General features: G+C 46.1%; 1 protein-coding gene across 3 annotated transcripts in view; it reads right to left on the bottom strand.

The window, feature by feature from the left end:
- The window catches only part of LOC119172611 (zinc transporter ZIP12-like), a 76,435-nt gene that overhangs the window by 62,947 nt on the left and 500 nt on the right, over positions 1-12,988 (bottom strand). The gene's annotated exons all lie outside the window — the stretch shown is intronic.

Raw genomic sequence — 12,988 nt, 5'->3', positions numbered from 1 at the left:
GGCGGCTCGTGCTGCTGGCGAGTCGTGCCACGTGAGAGAAAGGCCGCCTAATTTCATCTTGCCGGAGGCATCATCGTACCTTAAGCTTCTGTCGGCTGCGCAACCGTGATAGTTGCCTGGAAAGCAATGATGCAAGCAGTGAGGATGTGATGGAGAGACTTCCGCTAAGCCGCCTGGTGTAAACGGAAATTTAGGAAGGCCTTCGTGTACGTAATGAAAAAAAAAAGCCGACCACTTTGTTTTGGCTGCGCGAGAGTAAGCTTCAGAAATTATTCTTTATGTATCGACTGACTCATGCCGAAGCTTTTATCCAGCTAGACACTTAACCACAATTTGCGAAGAGTGTTGAGAATGCACTCGCACGGGGAAACTAGCTTCAGCGCTGCCGTGTGGTATATGTAGTATAGTGTACCGCCTAATGTTATCCAGCCTGAACTTTGGGATGTTACCAATTGGCGATGCCGAATTCTGTACAGGCCGCAGCTTAGTGGTACTCAGTCTACGCGCAGACTCAATAGAAGTGGTCTTTGGGTGAAATGCGGCATTCCTTTTTGCGGTGAGGTAGAATGCGAAATTATTATTGCAGGCTCAACTTTGCAGACGCACACATATGGGCTACGTAGTTCGTGAACTTAGATCAACGACCATTGCAATTTAGCGTGACGCCATGCGTGGTGACCAGCAGCCATTCCGACGGCAAAAAAATAAATCGGACGCTCATATATTTCAATAAAACAAATACTGCGAAATTTCATCGAGAGAGAGAGTTATTTTGCGTGCTCAGCAGCTGAAGCATATCTCCTCATTTGTACTCCTTCGCACGCACCCCCACCTCACACCCTCCCGATCACGTCTACAAACACGTTCGTCGTCCATCATCTTCCTAACACTTATGACCTATACCTTACTTCAAAGGAGCTGAATAGAATGGGGAGGTCAGCTCAGGTCTGTAGAATTGTTTTCAAGGGGGGTGGGAGGGACTAGTTTCCTTTACCCCTGGCTACGGGTCTGATTCAGGTCGTTTTCTGGAACTTGACGCATACATTTTAGACAAATTATTTAATAACGCTCTAGAAATCAGTACGGATTCACTGTGTAGATCTGAAAAACCTGACAGGTGGATGGTGATTTTTCTTTCATGTAGTTTTCTCCACTTCGCAAGCATTCGAGCAAACAATTCGCTAAATGATTTCTTATCATTCAAATTCAACAGCCTTAACGCACTTTCACTGACACGTATGTTTCTTCGTCGTTTGCGATCAGACTCCCACAGTTCCAGCGGCTTCCTCGAGAAGCATGGCAACTAAATATCCGGGTACAACCCTCTAACCATGAAAAACCTCGCGTGATTTGAAAGCAGGCCCGGCATATTTCCCAATCCATCAAGGTCTCGCCAAGTTTCTCCATCTGCTGCCCAAGTTACGCCTTCATTCTGTTTGTTCTTCCGAAAAGTGCGCCTATTTGTCCACTTTGTAGTAGTAAACGTCCACGTCGAGCTATTTTCGGTTGGTCTACTATATCCCCGAAACGAGAGGTCGATATGCATCTTTTAGGTGAAGCTTCATCAATAAGGGGATAGATTTAAGCGCTTCTACAGACAACGTTCTGTGTGATCATTCGCTGCTCATGCTTCTATACTTGGCTCCACAGAGAGCATTATCAATTTTATACTCTAATTTCCATTGTGATTGAAGCTCATGTAGAACAATTCGTGTGCTTAAACGATTAAAAACAAAGTTGCCAGGACAGTTCCGGTATCAGTCTTAGAACTAAGGTGATATGCAAGATAAGCCAAGCCAATGCCTCCTAAAAAATACTAGGAGTCATTGGCCGAGCTTCTCGGGCAGAGATGTTTGCTCCGAGCTTGCTCTGCAGAGTCTATGACATGAAAAACAGTGCGGAGCACGTAATAGAAGCGTTGGTAAAAAGTGGCTGCAAGAACGCACGTGGTGTTGGAAATGCATGTAGGGCATTTGCGGCAGTTACCAAAGAAATAGCGCGTGCGAACACGTCAGCGCCGCTACTCGGTCAGTAATTTAACAGGGCAGCGACGTCAGCGTGATTGTCGCACTGTGTTTTTTTTTTTTTTTGCCAACTCAACATGCGGCTCCTACAGGAGCACGTGTTCGTGGGCGTTTGTCTGGTAGGTTCTTTCGTCCCACCTGCGGCATGAAAAGTCCCGTTCTCAAAGCAGCGAGGGTGCACACGCACTACTCTCGTGCGGCTCTTTTAGGGGGGAAGCTTCTTACAGCGGCACCCATTCATCCCTCGTAGTCGCAGTAGTAGCGTGTAACCAGTCTTACATTTTGACCTCCAAGGTGTGGCCGGTGAGAGATTTCTTCTGTGCGTTGTTGAACAATGAAAATTTCGCAGCATGGGCGTTAACTAAAAGCCCAATTCCCCTGCCTCTCATTCCCCCTTAGTAGGCATTGGCATGTACATTGAGCACTATCTGACAAGAAAGGGTTGCTACGTTATACTCGCTGGGCATAACTTCCTTGGTTTTAGAAAGGTTTAGCGAGCGTTGTGCCACAGTGCCATGAATACAGTGAACTATTATATACCATGAACACGAGGTGGTTAAAGCTGGGAAGTAGACACGAAGCGCAAGCCGTAAAAAAGTGTGCGTGTGCCACCTCTCGTTTAGTCCTTGGAATGTCTGCTGGATGGCGGTGCAACTATATGCGGAATATATGATGAAAAGATGCGAGATGGTGGTACTTGGGGTGTTGAATAGATGGACGAACGGACACAGAGACAGGTGCATGGACGGACTCACGGATCGCTGCACCGAAGGATGGACGCATGGACGGACGCAGGGGCGGATGCATGGACGAACGCAGGGACGGACGCACAGATGGACGTGCGGACGAACGAACAGACGCACACACGGGCGGGCGAATGGACGCACGGACGGTCACACAGACGGACGCATGGACGGACGGATGCTTCGCCTCACTCTCCATCATTCACTCCGTGGATATTCTGCCATTTTTTGCTTCTATCAAATATTGCAAATAAGTAAAACGGCAGGTTTTCACCAGGGGCGCTCGCATCATGGCGGCCACGCAGCTGTGAATGGACATGTCCTGAGCGTGGTGAAATTCAATGCGACATCGTATCGACGTGATGATATCATATTTACTTCTGCGCGTGTGTGTGTGCATAGTCTGCACAATAAAGCTGATGGATTGATTGATTTGCGTGGTTTAACGTCCTAAAACCACCATATGATTATGAGAGACGCCGTAGTGGAGGGCTCCGGAAATTTCAGCCACCTGGAGTTCTTTAACGTGCCCCCAAATCTGAGCACACGGGCTTACAACATTTCCGCCTCCATCGGGAATGCAGCCGCCGCAGCCGGTGACCTGCGGGTCAGCAGCCGAGTACCTTAGCCACTGGACCACCGCAGCGGGGCAAGATTAATCCATCAGGATTAATCGTGCCGCTCGGCGTGAGCACTGCTCTTCGGCAAGAGCAAAGGTCGTGGGCGTACCCGACGCTGCCACGGGCGTTTGTCAATCAAACTGACGGACGCCTGAACTCCTATAACAAACTCGTTGATTCTGAGAAGGCCACAGTTCAACTTGTGACTGTCATGCTGCCAGTGTGACTGTCATACGCTTCACGTGTTGGACGCTAAGCAGCAGCTTCTCAGCATATATAATAATTTCGGTATCTTGCCCTATATGCTTCTGCAAGGCCGGAGCCATAGAGGAGCGCCCCGCCGTGGTGGTCTAGTGGCTAAGGTACTCGGATGCTGACCCGCCGGTCGCGGGATCGAATCCCGGCTTCGGCGGCTGCATTTTCGATGGAGGCGGAAATGTTGTAGAACCGTGTGCTCAGATTTGGGTGCACGTTAAAGAACCCTAGGTGGCCAAAATTTCCGGAGCCCTCCCCTACGGCGTCTCTCATAATCATATGGTAGTTTTGGAACGTTAAACCACGCAAATCAATCGAGCCATAGAAGACGTTGCGATAACCTAGCTTCTTCCATCTTTCTATGTCGGTCGTCTACTGATCTGCTTGGTCAACTTCGTAGTGAAGACCGCATAAGCTCTGTCTTAATCTTGATTATAGTAATTGACTAAGGCTTACAGACAATTACACTGAACTATTTTGTCGTCATTTATAAGGTTTCAATTAAAGGGCAATTTTCTCGGGTGCAATCAGCGATTTCATGATCAGTATGAAGCTATTAAGCTGATTAGCACTATCGTAATCATCATCATATTAGTATTGCTATAGTCAGCGCGCTTATGATTAGTGTCGCGTTAATTAGCACGGTTCAGCTAGCTCATCAACTAGCATGCTTTAGTCAGCCTGACCCTCGCTTTACATGGCTTCATTAGCATGGCCGTCTTAAGATGTGGCATAATTACCTTGACCTTACCACAACTTGGTAAAGTAGAGGTCGTTCATAGCATGTTCTGGCCTAACTAGCCAACTATACTCCCCAGCAAAATAGCTAATTAGCCTGGCGCACGTGCTTACATGCTAGCAGACGATGAAAACGGCGAAGAGGGCGCGCACCGGCCGAGCAGCGCGCTAGAATGTGTAGGCTGACCATGGTGATTTAATCCTCGGGTTTAGCTGCGGTCGCGATGTTGTAAGACGCTCGGCCATAACAAATGTCAGAGGTCATGTGCTGATTGTTCTAAAAAAGACTTGGGCTTAAAAGCTTGAAAACGGTTTTAAACACCCCATGTCTCTAAAAAATCACAACATATCAACGGAATGAATGATGATGAGTGGAGTGAAGCGTCCATCGATCCGTCTGTGTGTACGTGCGCTCATTCATGTGTCCATTCGTCCGTCCATCTGTGTGTCTGTCTATCCATCCATGCGTCCATTCATTCATCTTGTGAACACTTCAAGTACCGCTATCTCGCTTCTTTTTTAACATATATTCACTATATACAAGCACCGCCTAGCGGACAATCTAAGGACTAAACGAGAGTATGTACCACATTTCTGCTGTCAGCGCTTTGTTAACACTTAGAGAGTGATAACGACGCCATGCTACGTTTTTCGTTACATGTGGACATGCTCATATGTGCCCGTGGGCGTGTATGAACCACTAGTATGCGGGTATGTGCCACAAGTTACGTACTACGACAACGGGACGCACAAGGCACGCCATAAGGAGTTTCGCCCCTAAAAATATCAACACGGAGGGTTTCTGATATAATTATTGTATGGATGCATTTCTGCATTAGTGGAACTGCAAGCAAATGAAAGGACTCGTCTGCAGTTTGAAAACACTACCCGAATTTGTCGACCGTCTTTAACGTGATGCCGGGCTACATCGCAACCAATGAAACAAAGTGCGCTGAAGGGTGTATTTGACTTGTTCGCGCTGTTGGCTCCTTCAAAAACGCTGCCGCCAGAGCTCGGAAAAATCCCCAGTGGATCCTGGGTTTCGCCAAGCGCAGTTGATCCTGCATGGTGCCCCTAGCACCTAAATTTAGTTGGTAAGAAAAACACAGCGTGTCGTCACAGCCCGTTCAAACTTAGGTGACTCCTTGCCATGAACGTCGCTCCGAAGCCGATGACGCTTTCGTGAAAGATTTCGTCCAAGAACAACGATCTCTTCCTGTACTTCCAAGATGGCTTGTGCGAATGAATAATTGTAGGATGCAACACTATTTATTTGCGGAGCAACTTTGACAGCTACATGCTCCTGCGACCGGCACTATTTGGTGGTCGCAAGAATATTGCCGAGTCGCAGCGGTGTTCTAGTGGTTACGACGACCGAAATACGTGGGTGGGATTCCATCCATAGTGGTCGAAATTTTATGAAGGCGAACTACTTGCGTCACGGGTTCAGTGCGATCTTGGTGGACGTTAAAAAACCCCAGGAGGCCAATATCATCCGGAGCTCACCACTCCAGCGTTGCTTTGGAACATTAAAATTCAGAAGCTAAATAACCACCACGTTGCTACCACGTCGTCTTAAAACTGGTCAAGTAAAATGGCCAAGTAAGACGACATAGTTTGGAGAGTTAACAGTTTCGCAGTGTTGGGCTACATGCCTCCACAGACTGCCTCAGGTCACCCTATATCCGGTTTGCACTTTATAATGTGGCACCTTGCATAGTGTCTGGTAACAACCTCAGGTAGAGATCAGTCGTGCAGCACACACGCAACAATTTTTAAATGCGAAGAATTTCTTTGTATACTTTAGGCATTTTGGTGTTTACCTGCGCATCTATCTATCTATCTATCTATCTATCTATCTATCTATCTATCTATCTATCTATCTATCTATTTATCTATCCGCTTACGTCTGGGTGTTCTCGTGATCAGCCTTTTAACTTGGCATGAACCAAAACTAGTATGAGAGGGTAAGTTATTTAACAAATAAGACGCACTGGTCAATACATGGACAATATGACAATCCCGTCGCGTACGTCGTCAAACACCTTCCGCCAGACAGTAGCATATATCCGCGCGCAGGTAGGTGCCACTGGTATGCGGGTATGCGGCACGGGTGATTGACACGTAACATCTATCCAGGAACGGCGAGAACCTACAAGGGTAATTTCAAAGCACGAGCTTTAAGAAGAAGCTGACATCGGCAGCGTTTACCCGACGAATGCAAAGAATAAATGTTAGGAACCCAGCAAGAATCGAACTCCAATATTCTGCGTGGAAAGCAATTATTCTACCACAAAACCACGTCAGTTCTCGGAACTACGTTTCAAACAGACCCTGATGTTTGTGAAATGTCAATTGTGGTTGCAGTGCCGGCTATCAAATTTTATAAACAATACGTACTCCCATAATTCAGCCGTCATGTCGGCTTAACGTCAATTGTACTTAGGTACCATCCGCTGAAGTTGATTTGTGTATCAGTGTCCAGGGCCACTATTCTCGCGAGCACCAGCACTTTATATCAGCTTTTCGTTTCTGGTGTTTCTAATACTCACGTTCCTGTTGACATCGTTGGGCAAGTGCAAACGACTGGTTATATATACGTCTGCAACTGTTTAACATATATCTTTGCGTGCCACATTTATACATATATTTAGCCTCATTGCATAAATTGTCGCTCAATAAAAAAAAAACTTGGACCTTGTGCCCAAAGGGAACCCTGATGGGATGCGATGCAGCAGCGTTGCGCATGGGTGGCGTCAGCGTTGAACGGCGCTACCGCGGGTTTTGTGGTGAGAGCTGGAAGATTCGTTTCAAGCGGTGGCTGGCGTAGGTCTTGTAGGTGACACGTACAGATATATTTCAACACGTATATTAGGCGTGTGTGAGGTTTATTGCGCGTGAACCGACGAGTCGGTGGTGTAGCGAGCAGCGGTAGCAGCAGGTGTACCGGGCCAGTAGGCGAGGCCGCAGCTGCAGGCACCGCGGTGGGCGCGCGCACTGCGAGGAAGCGTGACGCCAACGCGCAGTAGTGGCGTGACCTACTTGGTACCGCCCCAACACCTGCAGCGCACGAGACATTCGTACGGAGGGACAGCGTTACACAGGCTAATCAAAGAACTGCTTCGAATCTAAAAATTACAAAACTGTCACCTTCTCTACGTATGCTTCGCATAACGTCGATTCTCTAGGTATGTGGGAGCTGCCAATTTTTTTTTTCTAGCGCTGGAAATTTCGCCGTTCCGGCGAGTCACATTGCAACAGGTAAAAACTACGCCGGGGAATGTTGAAAGTTAGACACAACAGCGGCATGCTAAGTATGCCTTTTCCTTGCTGTCTTTCTCGCCGTTTCACTATTTTCTCTGTTTTGTTGCTGTGGTAATATGAAGTGCCTACTTCCCTGTAGCTCGAGACCGTATTTTCCGTGCCCTCGTGCCGTCTTCCTCACTCGTACTTTGTCACCTCGTTTTGTTTACGAGAAGTTCTTGGCGGCTTGCTGGCAACCGTTTCCGCGTACACGATCTCGGAACAATTTTGCCGTCAACATCACAGGTGGTTATCCAGCTCGAAGACGTATCTCACTGGCTTGCATGCACGTAAAACGCACGATGCCTCGATGCGAGGAAAGATCAACGAGACAAAGCGGGCTGTGTTGGCTGATGAAAGAGCCCTGTCAACGTTATATTGTGCCGATCATTTTTTTTTTTGACACCGAGCCGACTACGCCTTCTATTTAAGTGAGTAAACAAGAAATAAATTCTTTGCATGGGCTGCTATAACGACAGAGACTTATTGAGCTATTGGCAACTGATTTAACGTTAACAAATCCACAAAGTTAGGTAACCACTCACTTAAACTGCTGAGTGCTGCTGTAATTCTTTCTTCCTAAAGCATTCCACCTCTTATCGTGTGTGAAAGAGTGACCAGCCCCTGAAGCTCACATCCGTTTGCATTCGTTTAGAAAATGAAGCGTCTGTCTGCAAAACCATCACGTCGACGAGGTTTGTCATGATCACATTATATGTGCTCAGAGAATTACTTAACTATTTACTCAAGATACGTTGTACTCAAACTAAAGGAGATGTTTGGGATGTCTTTGAAGATCGATACAGCTAACATCGGTGGTTGCTGCATGAACCATTTAAATAAGAGTTATAATAGCTGTATAAGTATCGGTAGTTAGCAGCTATGAAGGCTATACACGAATACTATATCAAAATCATTATCGAAACTATGAACGTAACTCTGATCATTTAGTTTTAGCTACAAAAGTCAAAGGCACACCAGGCAGTGTCAAATCCAAGTTCTTCAAACGAAAAACTTGACCTTGTATGCTGAATGAATATTAAATAAACGGGGCTGCTAGACCTGCATTCATTGTGAAATAAGCATGTGGTCACTGAAGTGATGTGCCGCCCGACACTGAATATATTTAAGAAAATTTGCTAGACGCCGTCACGGTTAATGAAGGACTGTGCGGAATATCGTGATTATTCAAAGCACCTCTTTGCGTTTCCTTGCAAATGATTTTTGTGAATGATGTTGCATAAATTTATATCAGGTTTACTAGATTATACACTTTTTGTGGTCATCATTGATGCTTACCGTTCCATTCGAAGCGCACTTATCTTTCGGAAATGTCTAATCATCTGCTGTTTGATGCCATTTGAAATTCTGGGTTCTAGAGTTGTCTATTTTATTTTTCTGGCCTGCCAGTCATTCTTTTTATGTCCCTGTCTGTGCGGCTTTAGACAATATCTACAGAGCGTGTAAACATAGGGGAGAACAGTCATTCAGATGCCCTTATTACGTATGAAACTCTCCATCTCGTTGTTTTACTTATGCACGTAGGTAGAGCACTCCAGAAAAAAATGTTGTCCGATGGTTGTGATATTCATAGTTTGGAGTCTGCATTCTCAATGAAAAACTCCGATGGCTACGGCGAACACATATCAATTTTTTAGTTTAATTTGGAAGATTACTTCTATCACCCAAATCAAATCAGTCATGTTATTTTGTTTCATGCTTGAACTGATCACAGCTTGCGACATTTTTGCTCCTTAGCTTTCTAACATATCTTAGTTGCGAGTCAAACCAAGTAACACCCTCTTTTCTTATTTCTTGTATTTGAAGTCTGGTTTCATCATGCATATGTACCAATTACCACTATTACCCCTAATATGCTATTCAGACTGCTGCATGTGAACTACGTCCGGCGGTAAACACTTTGACTTGTCATGGCTTTATAGGTCACGGAATCGAATACCGGCCGCATTTTCAATAAAGGCGAAAATCCTTGAGGCTCGTGTACTTAGATTCGGTACTTAGCCCACCACAACAGCGTCTCTCGTAATCTCGGCGTGGACTTGGGATGTTAAACCACAGGAATCCCCATTATATTCTCATCATTACATTAAGCGGTCGCCGGGGCTGACAACAACGTCGTACCAACAGATCTAGTAGTCTTATTCCAATGCTGCAGCTGACAAAGTACTTTCACTTACAATCAGCCTTTCTTTATTCTATCTTTTTACATAAACAAATTGCTTTTATTAACACACCGCGTTTGTCGCAGCGAAAAGGGAGTGATCTGCTTTGACAAGGCAACCAGTTTCGACAATAAATTCTCCAACACGACACGTTTTCTTTCTTTTTTTTTTACGTTGCAAAGATTAACTTGCGCGTTTCAGCCCGATAACTATCTCGAGCCAGAACTTCGTTCTAGTAGCCATGGCAGTGTTCTACTTGTCGTAATGCTCGCGTTGTCGATTCGCGCGAAATTGCCAATCACTTCCGGCGCCATCGATACGCTTATGCTAATGCAACTGTACCTCTTAAAAGCAAGTGTCGCAACATGAGAAGATGCCGGTTATCGTCTCGTGTTGTGAAACAACTTTTCATTTTCCGAGAATGTGTTCCTTGCCATCTCAAAGTAGTGTACGTGTTTCTTGATTGGTCCATCAAAAGGCTCTTTACGTTCGATAATAGATATGCCGGTCTTACCCCAACTTTTAGTCTGTTTCGCGCTTCGCACCGCGCTAACGCCTTGGATAGGTGCCAAATAACTTCTAGTTGCGGCAGCTAGAATCATAATGAAGTGGACGTGTACCGCAATCTCTGAGGTATGTATGACTCGTGCGAAGCCTCCCGACTTTGCGTATTGCAGTTCTGTTTCTGCGGGAGATGCGCTAAATGCCCTTGAAAACGTTTTCTTGATAAGTTTATTACACCCTAAGTGTAGAGGAAAAAAAGCGTGGCTGATGACACTGCAGTGTATAGGAATAGGTATAACACGAAAATGAAACGCGTCTTTACAGAGGTAGTTGAGCGTTCATTGTGTATTGTTTCAAGTACAGCAACAAATTGCAGAGACACGTTAAGAACAGCAAGTTGCTCGAAACTTGCAGCGCACACCTCAACCAGAAAGCACGCACGAAACTGTAATACACAGGACAAGCGCGGACTAACGACTGTCACAGCTCGACACTTGAAGCGCACTGTTCAAACAGAAAGAAAGACACACGAAACGAGCGCACAAGTATACACAGGACACGTGCAAACAACTCTCACAATTCTTTCTGCGTCGTGTGTAAGCAGCGCGCTCCTTTCGTAAACGCGGTCGCTGCAGCGTGCGAAGTGACCTTCGTCCTCTCCTGAATTGCGGGTCTGACAAGCGCACGTGTTACAGAAACCACGCTCCGTGGAGGCGGCGTTTTGTGGAGGCGACGACCTTTAGAGCGCGCCCGACGTTATCCAGTCGTGTCATCTCGCCACTGATAACAAAAAAGCTCTAAAGTTTCCAGGCTCTGAGGGCTGCCAAACAGTGTGTGGTGTATATAAATGGCTTGCCGTTAGCTCTCCAGACGACGTACGCTCCATGGCGGGGTGTTAAGCGCCGCGCGCTTAGAATCGAGATGCTGCTGGTTCAATTCCCCGGGAGAAATGCTTGCCTTCGTTTTTTTTTTTTTTTTGCAATCCTTTAGTATATTTTCAACGTCACTTCCGTACCGGAAATACGTCAGCAGATCCGTGGTGAACCCCGGAATTAAACACTTTTGCTTTAAAAGCAAAGCAAGTGCCTCACAGCATAGTCGAGGCAACTTCGCAACGTTTGACCTAAGATGGCCTTAAGGCTACAGTGCGGGAAGATGGATGAACACTGTTTTGATAGAATTAAGGAGATAGATGTTATGTGACGGGAAACATTCGGGTTCTTTAAGTTAAAACGTCTTAGCGCCAATGCGAAGCTCCAAGGCATGGCAGCTATAGAGTCAAAAAAAAAAGTGAAGCATGTACGTCCTGCAGTAAGGACCTTACGTGACATTTTCTCAAAGTTAGCCCAAACTCAATATGAGTGAACGAAAACAGGAAAAATAACAAAAGATAACACCGCACAAGCGTCAAACTTTAATTTTAATGACTACTTTTGTCAACGTGTTATATCATTGGATTTGCGGTTTCACGTCAATAGCAACTACTTGTATACAAATCTCTATCAACCTTGCATTTCACACAGCACAAGGTACAGCACAATAATCATGACTGCACCCTTTGATTTGGCAATTCGTCTCAGCTCTTCAAGATTATCGGGAATGCGTTTTTGGTGATATAATAAAAGCAAGGCACTACGCATAACGCAAAAAAAAATGTTGTAGTCATTGGTAAACATTATTCTTAACGGGAGGGCAAACATGATAAGGATAGTGTTGTCAACGCATGATTGATAACTCTGTCGTCACAGAGGTAAAAAAAGACAGAGGCAGAGTGGCAAACCTGGCGAGAAACGTATTTTTCAAGACCACTTATACAAATAAGACAACGAATCACTAGCGACCCTTCTATTTGCATAATATGGCAGGAAACGCGTTAGTTGAGTATGCGCACGTGTTTTTCAAGGCGAAACTGCGCTTGACTCGAAAGTGGGTGCCATCGTCAGTTCGCAGTTGTCCCGCATTCGCAACATCCGACACTCCGAAAAAGGACATGCGTCAAGACATGAAATTTACATGAGGCTCCGACAGCGCCCGCCAGACTTAACGCGTACGAACAAGCGTAACCATCGCATGGAAAGTGTCTCAAATAACATCCCCGTCAAAACGCCTCCTAAAGTGACTGAATGACGGCAGAGCACGTGGCTTCGTTTACTCGCCTAGTTTACTGCGCGGCGATAACCCAACCGGGATCGCCAGCACGTCGGTTCCTTTTTGAGAACCGGCGTAACCATCTACACGGAGTACGACGCCGCAGTCGAGGTCAAAGACACTTGGAAGGCGCACCTCAAGATCCGACTTTCGCACGTGGTGTAGCAACTGTAATGTTTCCACCGGTAGGTTGCATGCTGCAGCTTTCGCTTCCTCGAATGCAGGCAGCTTGGCAACGGGCACGTTTTCTCGCTACTCTTGCCTGCCCGGACCTAACTCCAACCAGAACGCGACCAGTCCTCGTAACACGTGAAAACATGGGAAGAGATAGGCTGCTCTAGTGCTGCGAATTCCGAAGATGGTCAGATTGATGTCTAATGATCGAATAAGCAGGACAAAGTACAAAACAAATCATTAGGAGCACTGTGAAATGCGGGCAGATTGAAATTCACGAAGAAAACCAATAGAGC

This window comes from Rhipicephalus microplus, chromosome 4 (genome assembly GCF_043290135.1).
Source record: "Rhipicephalus microplus isolate Deutch F79 chromosome 4, USDA_Rmic, whole genome shotgun sequence".
Lineage (NCBI taxonomy): Eukaryota > Metazoa > Arthropoda > Arachnida > Ixodida > Ixodidae > Rhipicephalus > Rhipicephalus microplus.
Note: the sequence above shows the minus strand (reverse complement) of the source record. Positions and strands in the feature narration are given on the sequence as shown.